The 11,723-nt window shown below is 51.9% G+C and overlaps 1 protein-coding gene across 25 annotated transcripts in view; it reads right to left on the reverse strand.

Moving 5' to 3' along the window:
- Positions 1–9,300: 9,300 nt before the first annotated feature.
- The window catches only part of LOC144580862 (uncharacterized), a 37,956-nt gene continuing 35,533 nt past the window's right edge, over positions 9,301–11,723 (reverse strand). For all 25 annotated transcript variants that reach the window (XR_013531110.1, XR_013531109.1, XR_013531108.1 and 22 more), the window contains 2 exons: positions 9,852–9,986; positions 9,301–9,728 (listed from right to left, as the gene is read on the reverse strand). The gene's annotated coding sequence lies outside the window, so the exon portion shown is untranslated. The remainder of the gene's footprint in view (positions 9,729–9,851; positions 9,987–11,723) is intronic.

The raw sequence follows: 11,723 nt of genomic DNA on the forward strand, positions 1-11,723 counted from the left end.
TGACCAGGCTGGTCTTGAACTCCTGACCTATTGATCTGCCCACCTCTGCCTCCCAAAGTGCTGAGATTACAGCCATGCGACACCACACCCAGCCGTTGCACACATCTTAAGTACACCATTAACTGTGTTTTAAAATTATATACCAGGCCAGGTGCGGTGGCTCACGCCTGTAATCCCAGCACTGGGGAGGAGAGGGAGGGAAGGAGAGGGGAGGGGAGGGGGAAGGGGAAGGGAGGAGGGGGGAGGGAAGGGGGAGGGGGAAGAGAGGGGAGGAAAGGGGGGGAGAGGGAGGGGAGGGAAGAGGGAAGGGGGAGGGGAAGGGGAGGGGAGGGAAGGGGGGAACGGGGAAGGGAAGGGGGAGGGGAAGGGGAGGGAAGGGGTGGGGGAGGAGGAGGCGGGAGGGAAGGGGGAGGGAGTGGGTGGGGGAGGAGGAGTGGGCAGGGAAGGGGCGGGGGAGGGGAGGGGCGGGAAAAAGTAAAATGCTGGGCACTGTGGCTCACACCTCTAATCTCAGCACTTTAGGAGGCCCGGGGGGCAAATGACTTGAGGCCAGGAGTTCAAGACCAGCCTGGACAAATGGTGAAATCCCCAAACCACATCTCTACTAAAAAATACAAAAATTAGCTGGGCCTGGTGTCACATGCTTGTAATCTCAGCTACTTAGGAGGCTGAGGCAGGAGGATTGCCACCACATCCAGCTAATTTTTGTATTTCAAAATTGAAATACATGTTGACCAGGCTGGTCTTGAACTCCTGAACTCAAGTGATCCTCCCACTTCTGCCTCCCAAAGTGTTGGGATTACAGTTATGAGCCATCATGCCCAGCCCAGGCAGAGTGCAGTGGCACGATCTTGGCTCACGGCAGCCTCTGCCTCCTGGGTTCAAGCAATTCTCCTGTGTCAGCCTCCTGAGTAGCTGGGATTAGAGGCGCGCACCACCACACCTGGCTCATTTTTAGTAGAGAAGGGGTTTCACCGTGGTGGCCAGGCTGGTCTCAAACTCCTGGCCTCAAGCGATCCACCCACCTCGGCATCCCAAAGTGCCAGGATTACAGGCAAGAGCCACTGCACCTGGCCCATGTGGGGCAACTTTCTGACATTGCCACGGCGTTTGTAACCTGTCACGGTGCTGCTGGGAGTGTGGCAGTGAGGATGACCAGAGGTCACTCTTGTCACCGTCTCGGTTTTGGTGGGTTTTGTGTGGCTTCTTTACTGCGACCTGTGTTATCAGCAAGGTCTTCATGACCTGTATCTGGTGCTGACCTCCTATCTCTTCCCGTGACTTAGAATGCCGCCCCATCTGGACACACAGCCCGGTAGGTCCCAGCCTCATTTTACCCAGCCCTATTCAAGATGGAGTCGCAGTGGTTCACATTTGTTCTTTATCACATGGCAGCGGGGCTGGGACAGGGCAGGATGGATCCACATGGAAGGGAAGTTAGTGGAGCAAAAGGAAAGCACCCTGCATGGAGCACCCCTCGTGGAGCACCCCTCACAGCGGAGGCCACCTCAGAACCCTTCATCACAGTGGCACGGTCCCTTTTGCCACATTAATTAACATCCGCAGGTTCTGGACATATCTGGTTTCGACGGTCATATTATGGGGGGCCGTTATTCAGCCTCTCAGGGCAGGCGTCTCCCTCCCTGACCAGCGGATTCCTGACCCACGGGACTTGTGTATTTATCACGTCTTTTAGTCTGTATTTGTGGTGCTCAGAGGCCTAGCTGACGCTGGAGAAAACACCCCTCCCAGGACTCCCTAAACAGGACTAGTCCCCAGACAGTAAACAACTCTGGCAACCACGCCTTTCATATGCAAACCAATCAGTCCCGAGCCCCCAGCCCCCAACCACCTCCCTTTCATCACCCAGGGCCAGGACCCAGATCGCCAGAGTGGGCCCAATCCTCCAGGCCCTGCTGAAATTATTCAAATTAGCTAATCCTCAACCTGCTTTCCCTGCCCCCTCCATTCATTCCTGCGAAAACCAAATCAAGCTCCTGCCCGTTCTCTGCCTCTGATCTCCCGTGCTCCCCGTGTGGCCCAGCACACTCCCTCGGCCCTACTGCTCTCGGTGTGGCCTGCCTGGCCTGGCAGTTTCCTCCCTCTTGGGAATGGTGACAAACTGTCTTTGCAGTGGCCCATCTCATCTGCTGGGCTGCCGTACCTATGTATTAAAACATCTTGAAGTCAGGTGTGGTGGCTCACGCCTGTAATCCCAGCACTTCGGGAGGCTGAGGCAGGTGGATCACGAGGTTAGGAGTTCAAAAGCAGGCTGGCCAACATGGTGAAACCCTGTCTCTACTAAAAATACAAAAAATTGGGCTTGGCGGCGGGCGCCTGTAGCCCCAGCTACTTGGGAGGCTGAGGCAGGAGAATTGCTTGAACCCAGGAGGTGGAGGTTGCAGTGAGCTGAGATCACGACACTGCACTCCAGTCTGGGCGACAGAGCAAGACTCCATCTCAAAAAATAAAATAAGATAAAATAAAATCTTGCTGCCTCCATAGGGCTGGACTGGAGCGTGGGGAGCTTGCTCCCCAATGTCAAGGTGAGCACCCAGCTGACACCCAGCAAGCCACCCTTACTGTCACAGCAAGTCACAGCAGGTGGTGTCTGACTCGGGAGAAGCTGCCTGGAGATGAGAACACCCCAGGGGACTGCCTGAGGGGTCAGGGGCCTGGGCATATCATGGAGAGCCAGGACCAAGCCAAGAGGGTGGTGATGGAAAGAGTCAAACACTTTGACTAAATATTTAGTAAAATGTTTTTAGAGATTGATTCTGAGCCAAATACGAGTGACCACGGCCCGCAACACAGCCCTCAGGAGGTCCTCAGAACATGTGCCCAAGGTAGTTGGGGTACAGCTGGGTTTTATACAATTTAGGGAGGCCTGAGACATCCATCAAATGTAGACAGTCTCCCTCTGTCGCCCAGGCTGGAGTGCAGTGGCGCGATCTCAGCTCACTGCAACCTCCACCTCCCGGGTTCAAGCAATTCTCCTGCCTCAGCCTCCCAAGTAGCTGGGACTACAGGTGACCACCACCATGCCTGGCTAATTTTTGTATTTTTAGTAGAGATGGGGTTTTATCATGTTGTACAGTCTGGTCTCAAACTCCTGACCTCGTGATCCGCCTGCCTCGGCCTCCCAAAGTGCTGGGATCACAGGCGTGAGCCACCACCCCTGGCCTGAAATGCACAACTCTTAAGGGAGCCACAAATGCAGAGACACTGTTGCAAAATGAACCCTCATCAAGATACAGAACGATGTTATTTTTTTTTTTCCTTTTGAGATGGAGTCTTGCTCTGTCACCCAGGCTGGAGTGCAATGGCGCGATCTCGGCTCACGGCAACCTCCGGCTCCTGGGTTCAGGCAATTCTCCTGCCTCAGCCTCCTGAGTAGCTGGGACTACAGGCGCGCGCCACCATGTCCAGCTAATTTTATGTATTTTTAGTAGAGACAGGGTTTCACCACGTTGACCCGGATGGTCTCGATCCCTTGACCTGGTGATCCACACGCCTTGGCCTCCCAAAGTGCTGGGATTACAGGCGTGAGCCACCGCGCCCGGCTAGCTTGTCCCTTTTCATTGCTAAGAGGTATTCCATTCTGTGGCTCTGTGACATATGTCGTTCCACTTCCTTGCTGATAGGCACGCAGGCTGTTTCTAGCCCGAGGCGATTATGAGCACAGAATCTGCAAGTCTGTAAGCAGTCTTGCACCGTTCTTGGTGTGGATATATATTCTCCTTTCTTTTGGGTAAGGGTGGAATTGTTGGGTCACGGGGTAGGTGTGGGCATAGATTTGTTAGGAGCTGCCAGGCCTCCTACAGGGTTTGTGCCCGCTGCACCCTCACCAATAATGTGCAAACACCCAGGTGCTTCGTTCCTGGGAACTTGGGGTCTCAGGCCTGCTTTGGGCTGTGCCGGTGTTTCACTGCGGTTGAATGCAGATGTATTAGCCTTGTTCGAAGAAAGAGAACCAGAGGGATGCATGGAGAGACACCAGCGGAGATTTACTGTGAGATCTTCCCTTACACAGTGAGGGAGGCTGAGAAGTCCCAGGATGTGCTGTCTATAAGCCGAAGAACCAGGAAAGCTGCTGGTGTCACTGGGTCTGAGGCTACAGGCATGGGGACCAGGAATTTTGCTGTCCTAGGGCAGGAGAAGCTGTATGTGCCCTTTCAAGAAAACAGTGACATCGCCCTTCCTCTGTTTTTTGTCCTGTTCGGGCCTTCAGCAGATTGGATGGTGACGCCCACGTTGCTGAGGGAGGACTGCTTTACCCAGTCTCCTCTTCCAGAAACACCCCCACAGACGCGTCCAGAAATAATGTCTTACCAGCTATCTGGGTATCCCTTAGGCCAGTCAAGTTGATGCATAAAATTAACCATGACATCAGCTTATTTAATAAACTGGCCCTATCTGCATATTCGCTCATTTGCCTAATGAGTTACCTCTGTCGAGCTCTGTGAAAGCAGAAATTTTCATTCGTTTAGCTCATGCTGAGTCCCCAGGGCGAGAACCGTGCCTGCCACCTAGAAGCTGCCCAGTAAATAAAGGCGGGGGGAACAAAAAAAACAATGAATGTACGGATTCTCTTTATTATCAATAGATCCCAGGGCTAACTTAACACAGCCTGGCAGATACTGGGGATTTAATAAGCATTTAATAGAAAGAAAGGAGGGGAGAAGGAAAAGAGAAGGAAGGTAGGAATGAAAGAAAGAATGAAGGAAGAATGGAAGAGAGGGAGGGAGGAAGGAAAGAAGGCAGGAAGGAAAGGAAGGAAGGAGGGAGGGAGGGAGAAAGGAAGAGAGGAAGGAAGGAAGAAAGGGAGGGAGGGAGGAAAGAGGAAGGGAGGAAGGAAGGAAGAAACGGAGGGAGGAAAGAAAGGGAGGAAGGAGGGAGGAAGGAAGGAAAGAGAAAGGGAGGAAGGAAGGAAGAAAGGGAGGGAGGAAGGAAGGAGAAAGGGAAGGAGGGAGGAAGGAAGGAAAGGAAGGAGAGAGGGAGGAAGGAAGAGAGGAAAAAAGGAAAGAGGAAGGAAGAAAGGTAGGGAGGGAGGGAGGAAGGAGGGAGAGAGGGAGGAAGGAAGAAAGGAAGGAAGGAAGGAGGGAGGGAGGGAGAAAGGAAGAAAGGAGGGAAGGAAGGAGGGAGGGAGGGAGGGAGAAAGGAAGAAAGGAAGGAAGGAAGGAAGGAAGGAGGGAGGGAGAAGAGAGGAAAAAAGGAAAGAGGAAGGAAGGAAGAAAGGTAGGGAGGAAGGAAGGAAGGAGGGAGGGAGGGAGAAAGGAAGAAAGGAAGGAAGGAAGGAGGGAGGGAGAAAGGAAGAAAGGAAGGAAGGAAGGAAGGAAGGAAGGAGGGAGGGAGGGAGGGAGAAGAGAGGGAGAAGGAGAACGGGAAACCAGAAGGCAGAAGGGGGAGGGAGGAAGGCGATCATAAGGAGGACTGAACAACTGAAGGCTGAGTGGCTTTACCTATTTATGCCTTTTCTGGTCATTTTTTTAATTACCTGTGAATTCATTCACTTACTTTGCTTTCCTCCTGTCTGGGAGATATGTCACTGTAGTAATGTTTAAAAACCAACAGCCATCGCCACCATAATAACTAGTGAGCACAAGTGGAGCACTTGCTCAGCAAACATTTCCCGTTTCCTCAGTCTTCACAACCCTGTGGGATTAGTTAAGCTCACTATTTTTTTTTTTTTTTTGAGTTGGAGTTTTGCTCTCGTTGCCCAGGCTGGAGTGCAATGGCGTGATCTTGGTTCACCGCAACCTCCGCCTCCCGGGTTCAAGCGATTCTCCTGCCTCAGCCCCCCGAGTAGCTGGGATTACAGGCATGTGCCACCATGCCCGGCTAATTTTTGTATTTTTATTAGAAATGGGGTTTCTCCCCGTGGATCAGGCTGGCCTCAAACTCCCGACCTCAGGTGATCCGCCTGCCTCGGCCTCCCAAAGTGCTGGGATTACAGGCGTGAGCCACTGTGACCGGCAAGGTTACTGTTTTCATCCTCTCTATGTGAACACAAGGGCGCAGAGAGTTGAGAAAATTTTCTAGGGTCAGGGAGCTGACAAGGAGCGGAGCCAGGTTGGAAACCAGATAGCTCACTGAAAAGTCTAAGCTCTTCATCATGCCAACCATGAACTAAAGACCTTCCTTTAGGCCGGGCGCGGTGGCTCACGCCTGTAATCCCGGCACTGCGGGAGGCCGAGGTGGGCGGATCATGAGGTCAGGAGATCGAGACCATCATGGTTAACATGGTGAAACCGCATCTGTACTAAAAATACAAAAAATTAGCCAGGCGTGGTGACACGTACCTGTAATCCCAGCTACTCAGGAGGCTGAGGCAGGAGAATTGCTTGAACCCAGGAGGTGGAGGTTGCAAGTGAGCCGAGATCGCGCCATTGCACTCCAGCCTGGGTAACAGAGCGAGACTTTGTCTCAAGAAAACAAACAGAAAAAACTCCTTCATTTGTGTCTCTGTTCAATTATCACCCAAATGGAGAGAGAGAGAGAGACATTCCCCGAGCATCTCCTGTCGTGTACATAGCTACCGCCTCATCCCCACCACATGCACGCACATCTGTGTGTTGCTTCCTCTCACCCGACGGTGTAGACGCGACTCACCTGTTCATTTCCCAGTTTCCTACCTTCCCTACTCCAGCAGTTTTACTTGTGCCACCCGGAGACTTGGTTTTTTTTGCTTATCCCCGTGTCTCCAGAACATGCAGCGGTGCCTGGGACATAGTAGGCACTCAACACATGTGTGGGGGACAGATACGTCATTGAAGCACAGCTGATGGCACAGCACATGTGGTCCTGATTTCTTTTCTTTTTTCTTTTTTGAGACGGGAGTTTCGCTCTTGTTACCCAGGCTGGAGTGCAATGGCGTGATCTCGGCTCACCGCAACCTCCGCCTCCTGGGTTCAGGCAATTTCCTGCCTCAGCCTCCTGAGTAGCTGGGATTACAGGCACGCGCCACCATGCCCAGCTAATTTTTGTATTTTTAGTAGAGACGGGGTTTCACCATGTTGACCAGGCTGTACTCGAACTCCTGACCTCAGGTGCTCCACCGTCCTCGGCCTCCGGAAGTGCTGGGATTACCGGCGTCAGCCCCCACGCCCGGCCCGTCCTGATTTCCTGAGGACCTACTATGCGCTAGGCACTGGCCCAAGCACTTGGAAATCTCTCCTGGAATCCTTACAACCACTCAGTTAAGCAGGTGAGTCTCCCAAAGTTTAAGCCATGGGAAGCACAGGTGGAGTCCTTCAGCCAGGAGCCGCCCTCGCCTTCTGTCAGTAGAAGCTGGTCAGGAGGCCTTCCTGGAGGTGGCGGTACCACTGCCGCCTGCCCCAAGCTTCCCTCCCACCCCTGTGGCTGCTCCTCTTTCTTCACTCGTCCCTTTTCATGCCTGTGCTATTGCAGTCTGGCTGAAACAAACCAGCTAGCTCCGACCCACAGACAGGTTGTATTTGGCCCACACAGCACTTTTTTTTTTCATTTGAATTAGTTTTAACATTTAAAAGCTGAGGGATTTTGCTTTTAAAAATATCCAGATTTCTGCCTTCTCTTGGAAATTTGGAACATCTGGTGGTGCCGGGTCCCTCTTTCCATATGGCAAGCGTTGGCTGAAACGAAATAGTAACAACCATGTCCTCTGAGCTACCCTCCACCAGGGGGTTCTCACACGTCCCAGGCCGTGAATTAACACCTGTAGAGCTTGAGATGGTTTGGGGGGGTGGCATTTGGCCAACGACTCTAGAAATACCCAAGGACCACCGGGAATGACCATTTGTTTTCCTCAGGAGAAACAGGTCCAGGGAAGGATGGCCGGAGAAGGTAGAGATAACACATTTCCATCAGACAGCATTGCAGATGCCCAGGCAATAGGACGGATGTCCCAGGTTTAATCAACAGAGGCTAAGCCATTCTCTACAGAGGCTTGCCTTCTGGTGCCCAAAACACATATGAGGGAGACAGAGAGGTGGGACAGAAAGAGCCAGAGTGAAGCAGAGGTGGGGGGAGAGAGAAGGGAGAGGGAGAGGGAGGGGGAGGGGGAGGGGGAGGGGGAGGGGGAGGGGGAGGGGGAGGGGGAGGGGGAGGGGGAGGGGGAGGGGGAGGGGGAGGGGGAGGGAGATTCCATCAGTTCAAAGTTTTTGGGGGGGAATGAAAGGGAATGGCGTGTGTGGGCACTGTGTGTGTGTGTGTGTGTGTTCATGCAAGAAAGCAGCGCTGGGGACAGGGCAGCATGAACATAGCAACGAGCTCCCCTGGAAGCCAATATAACTTACTTCTACTTAGTAACAGTTACCACTTCTGTTTAGTTTTTTGTTTTGAGATGGAGCTTCGCTCTTGTTACCCAGGCTGGAGTGCAATGGCGCGATCTCGGCTCACCACAACCTCCACCTCCTGGGTTCAGGCAATTCTCCTGCCTCAGCCTCCTGAGTAGCTGGGATTACAGGCATGCGCCACCATGCCCAGCTAATTTTTTGTATTTTTAGCAGAGACAGTATTTCACCTTGTTGACCAGGATGGTCTCGATCTCTTGACCTTGTGATCCACCCGCCTCGGCCTCCCAAAGTGCTCGGATTACAGGCGTGAGCCACCGCGCCCGGCCTACCACTTCTTTTTTAAGACAGTCTCTCCATTGCCCAGGCTGGAGTGCAGTGGCGTGATCTCTGCTCACTGTAGCTGTGATTATAGGCACACGCCACTATGCCTGGCAATTTTTTTTTTTTTTTTTTGTATTTTTAGTAGAGACAGGGTGGAGTTTTTTTGCTTTGTTTTTTGTTTTGTTTTTGTTTTTGTTTTTGAGATGGAGTCCTGCTCTGTCGCTCAGGCTGGAGTGCAGTGGCACAATCTCAACTCACTGCAACCTCCGCCTCTGGATTCAAGCAATTCTCTTGCGCCAGCCTCCTGAGTACCTGAGATTACAGGCACACATCACCATGCCAGGCTAACTTTTTTGAATTTTTAGTATAGACGGGGTTTCACTGTGTTGGTCAGGCTGGTCTCAAATTCCTGACCTCACGTGATCCACTGGCCTCGGACTCCCAAAATGCTGGGATTACAGGTGTGAGCCATCGGGCTCAGCCGAGACAGGGGTTTTTCCATGTTGGCCAAGCTGGTCTTGAACTCCTGACCTCAAGTGATCTGCCCAACTCGGCCTCCCCAGGGGCTGGGATTACAGGCCTGAGCCACCACGCCTGGCACCCAGTTACCCCTTTTCTAACAGCAACCCAGATTGTTCTCTGCAATTCTCGATTCATGTTTCTCAGGTGGTGATCCAAGACCCATTAGCCAGCCACAAAACAATTTAGAAGGTTGTGACCAGATTTTTATTATGAAATAGAAGTAACAGAGGATAGAAATTATCCAAGAGCATTGCATATAGTGGTCAGAAAGTTTTTACTTTGTGTGTGTGTGTGTGTGTGTGTGTGTGTGTGTGTATACTAGATCATAATGTAAATTGCACTTCTCACTGTGGGTTGGAAATCACCAATCTAGAATATAAACCATATGGAGAAGGCTGATGCAGGGACAAATGATGGAGAGAATCCACTCAGGGCTGAGGCTGTGACTTGATTCTGTGGGCAACGTGGAGCCACTGAGCCCTACTGAGTTGCAGAGTCACTGCCAGCACCTCACCGTCCGGCACTCTGATGTACACGTGCCCAGCTGTGCCCGTCATGGCATTTGGAATTCTTCCCATTAGCAAATCCTGCTGCTACAACCAACGTTGGCTGTGGACATGATGCGAGAGATTGCCAGAACAAGAGTTTTAGAACAAGCTAGTCTTAGCCCTAAAGGGTTAAACCTTCATTTTATAGACAGAAAAAGAGACTGCGAGATGGAAAACAACTTACCTAGGGTCAGTTAACACACCTCTGACTGCTTGTCTCAGGATCTGCTTCACCCCCAAGCCCCATGTGGACCACCTGGTTGGCGATGGTGAACCGACTCCAGCGGGAACTCAAGGGTACCGGAGAAGACCTGGGGTACTGATAAGGAGTGTGTGTGTGTGTGTGTGTGTGTGTGTGTGAGAGAGAGAGAGAGAGAGAGAGAGAAGGCAGCTATTCTCACGCTCCCATTTCATCAATACCTTCACCAATGTCACCATCCTCCTCCTCACCATCATCACATCACCGCATGTCAACATAGACATGTCTTCACCATCACATCACCACCATCATCAGTATCATCATCTCCACCACCACCATCATCACCATCACCACCATCATCTTCACCATCATCATCACCACCATCATCATCACCATCACCATCACCACCATCATCATCATTTTCATCATATCACAACTGCCATCATCACCATCACCACCATCATCTTCACCATCACAACCATCATCACCATCACCACCATCATCACCATCACCATCACCACCATCATCACCATCACCACCATCATCACCATCACCATCACCACCATCATCACCATCACCACCATCGTCACCATCACCACCATCATCACCATCACCACCATCATCACCATCACCACCATCAGCACCATCTTCACCATCACCATCACCACCATCATCACCATCACCACCATCATCACCATCACCATCACCACCATCACCATCACCACCATCATCACCATCACCACCATCACCATCATCATCTTCACCATCACCATCACCACCATCATCACCATCACCATCACCACCATTACCATCACCACCATCATTACCATCACCACCATCGTCACCATCACCACCATCATCACCATCACCACCATCACCATCACCACCATCATCACCATCACCACCATCATCACCATCACCATCACCATCACCATCACCACCATCATCACCATCACCACCATCACCACCATCATCACCATCACCATCATCATCTTCACCATCACCATCACCACCATCATCACCATCAACATCACCATCACCACCATCATTACCATCACCACCATCATTACCATCACCACCATCACCATCACCATCATCACTATCGTCATCGTCGTCACCATGACCACCATTGTGACAACACCATCATCATGACATCATATCGCCAACACAATCAGCACCATAATTATCCTCCCCACCGCCTCCACTACCGCCAGCATTCTTCTTTTCCCCAGCCCTTTCTTGCCAATCTGGAGCAAAATCTGGAAATAGAGTGAGTGGAGCACTCATCTCCCTTTCTTCCTTCCACTCATCCCCATCCCCACAAGAGAGGCCTGTGTGCGGCTTCCAGATGGCAAAGTCTCACCCTGCCCTACAGCAAGAGGGGACCCCTGGGGCCAGATTCCTGAGCACCTAGTTTTGGCTCCAATAGTGACAGTCTGGATGGTGATGTCAGGGTGGCCAAGTCCCCTCCCAGGGTCTGCCCTTCCCCGTCTATGGGTGTGGCATCGGAGGGTTCCAGAGAGGGGCAACACGGGTAGTGGCTGGAAAAATACTTTGCACAGTGAATGCCAAGAGGCAGAGGTGCCTTGTATGCACTGCAGTAAACCTGGGTCCGTTTACAGGACGAGAAGGGTCCCTAAATACATAAGAGGGGTCCTTATGCAGATAAGAAGGCTTCTCACACAGGTGTGTGGATTTTCAATGACACAGGAAGGTTTGTGCTTAGAAGCTGTGTCCTTATCCAGGTTAGGAATGAAAGTGGGACGGAGATTTTACACAAATACGGGCATCTTTTGCAGGTGAGAGCGCTTCTATACCCAGAGGAATATGTCTCCATGGAACTGGCTGTCTACTCAC

Source organism: Callithrix jacchus, chromosome 22, assembly GCF_049354715.1.
Source record: "Callithrix jacchus isolate 240 chromosome 22, calJac240_pri, whole genome shotgun sequence".
Taxonomy (NCBI): Eukaryota; Metazoa; Chordata; class Mammalia; order Primates; family Cebidae; genus Callithrix; species Callithrix jacchus.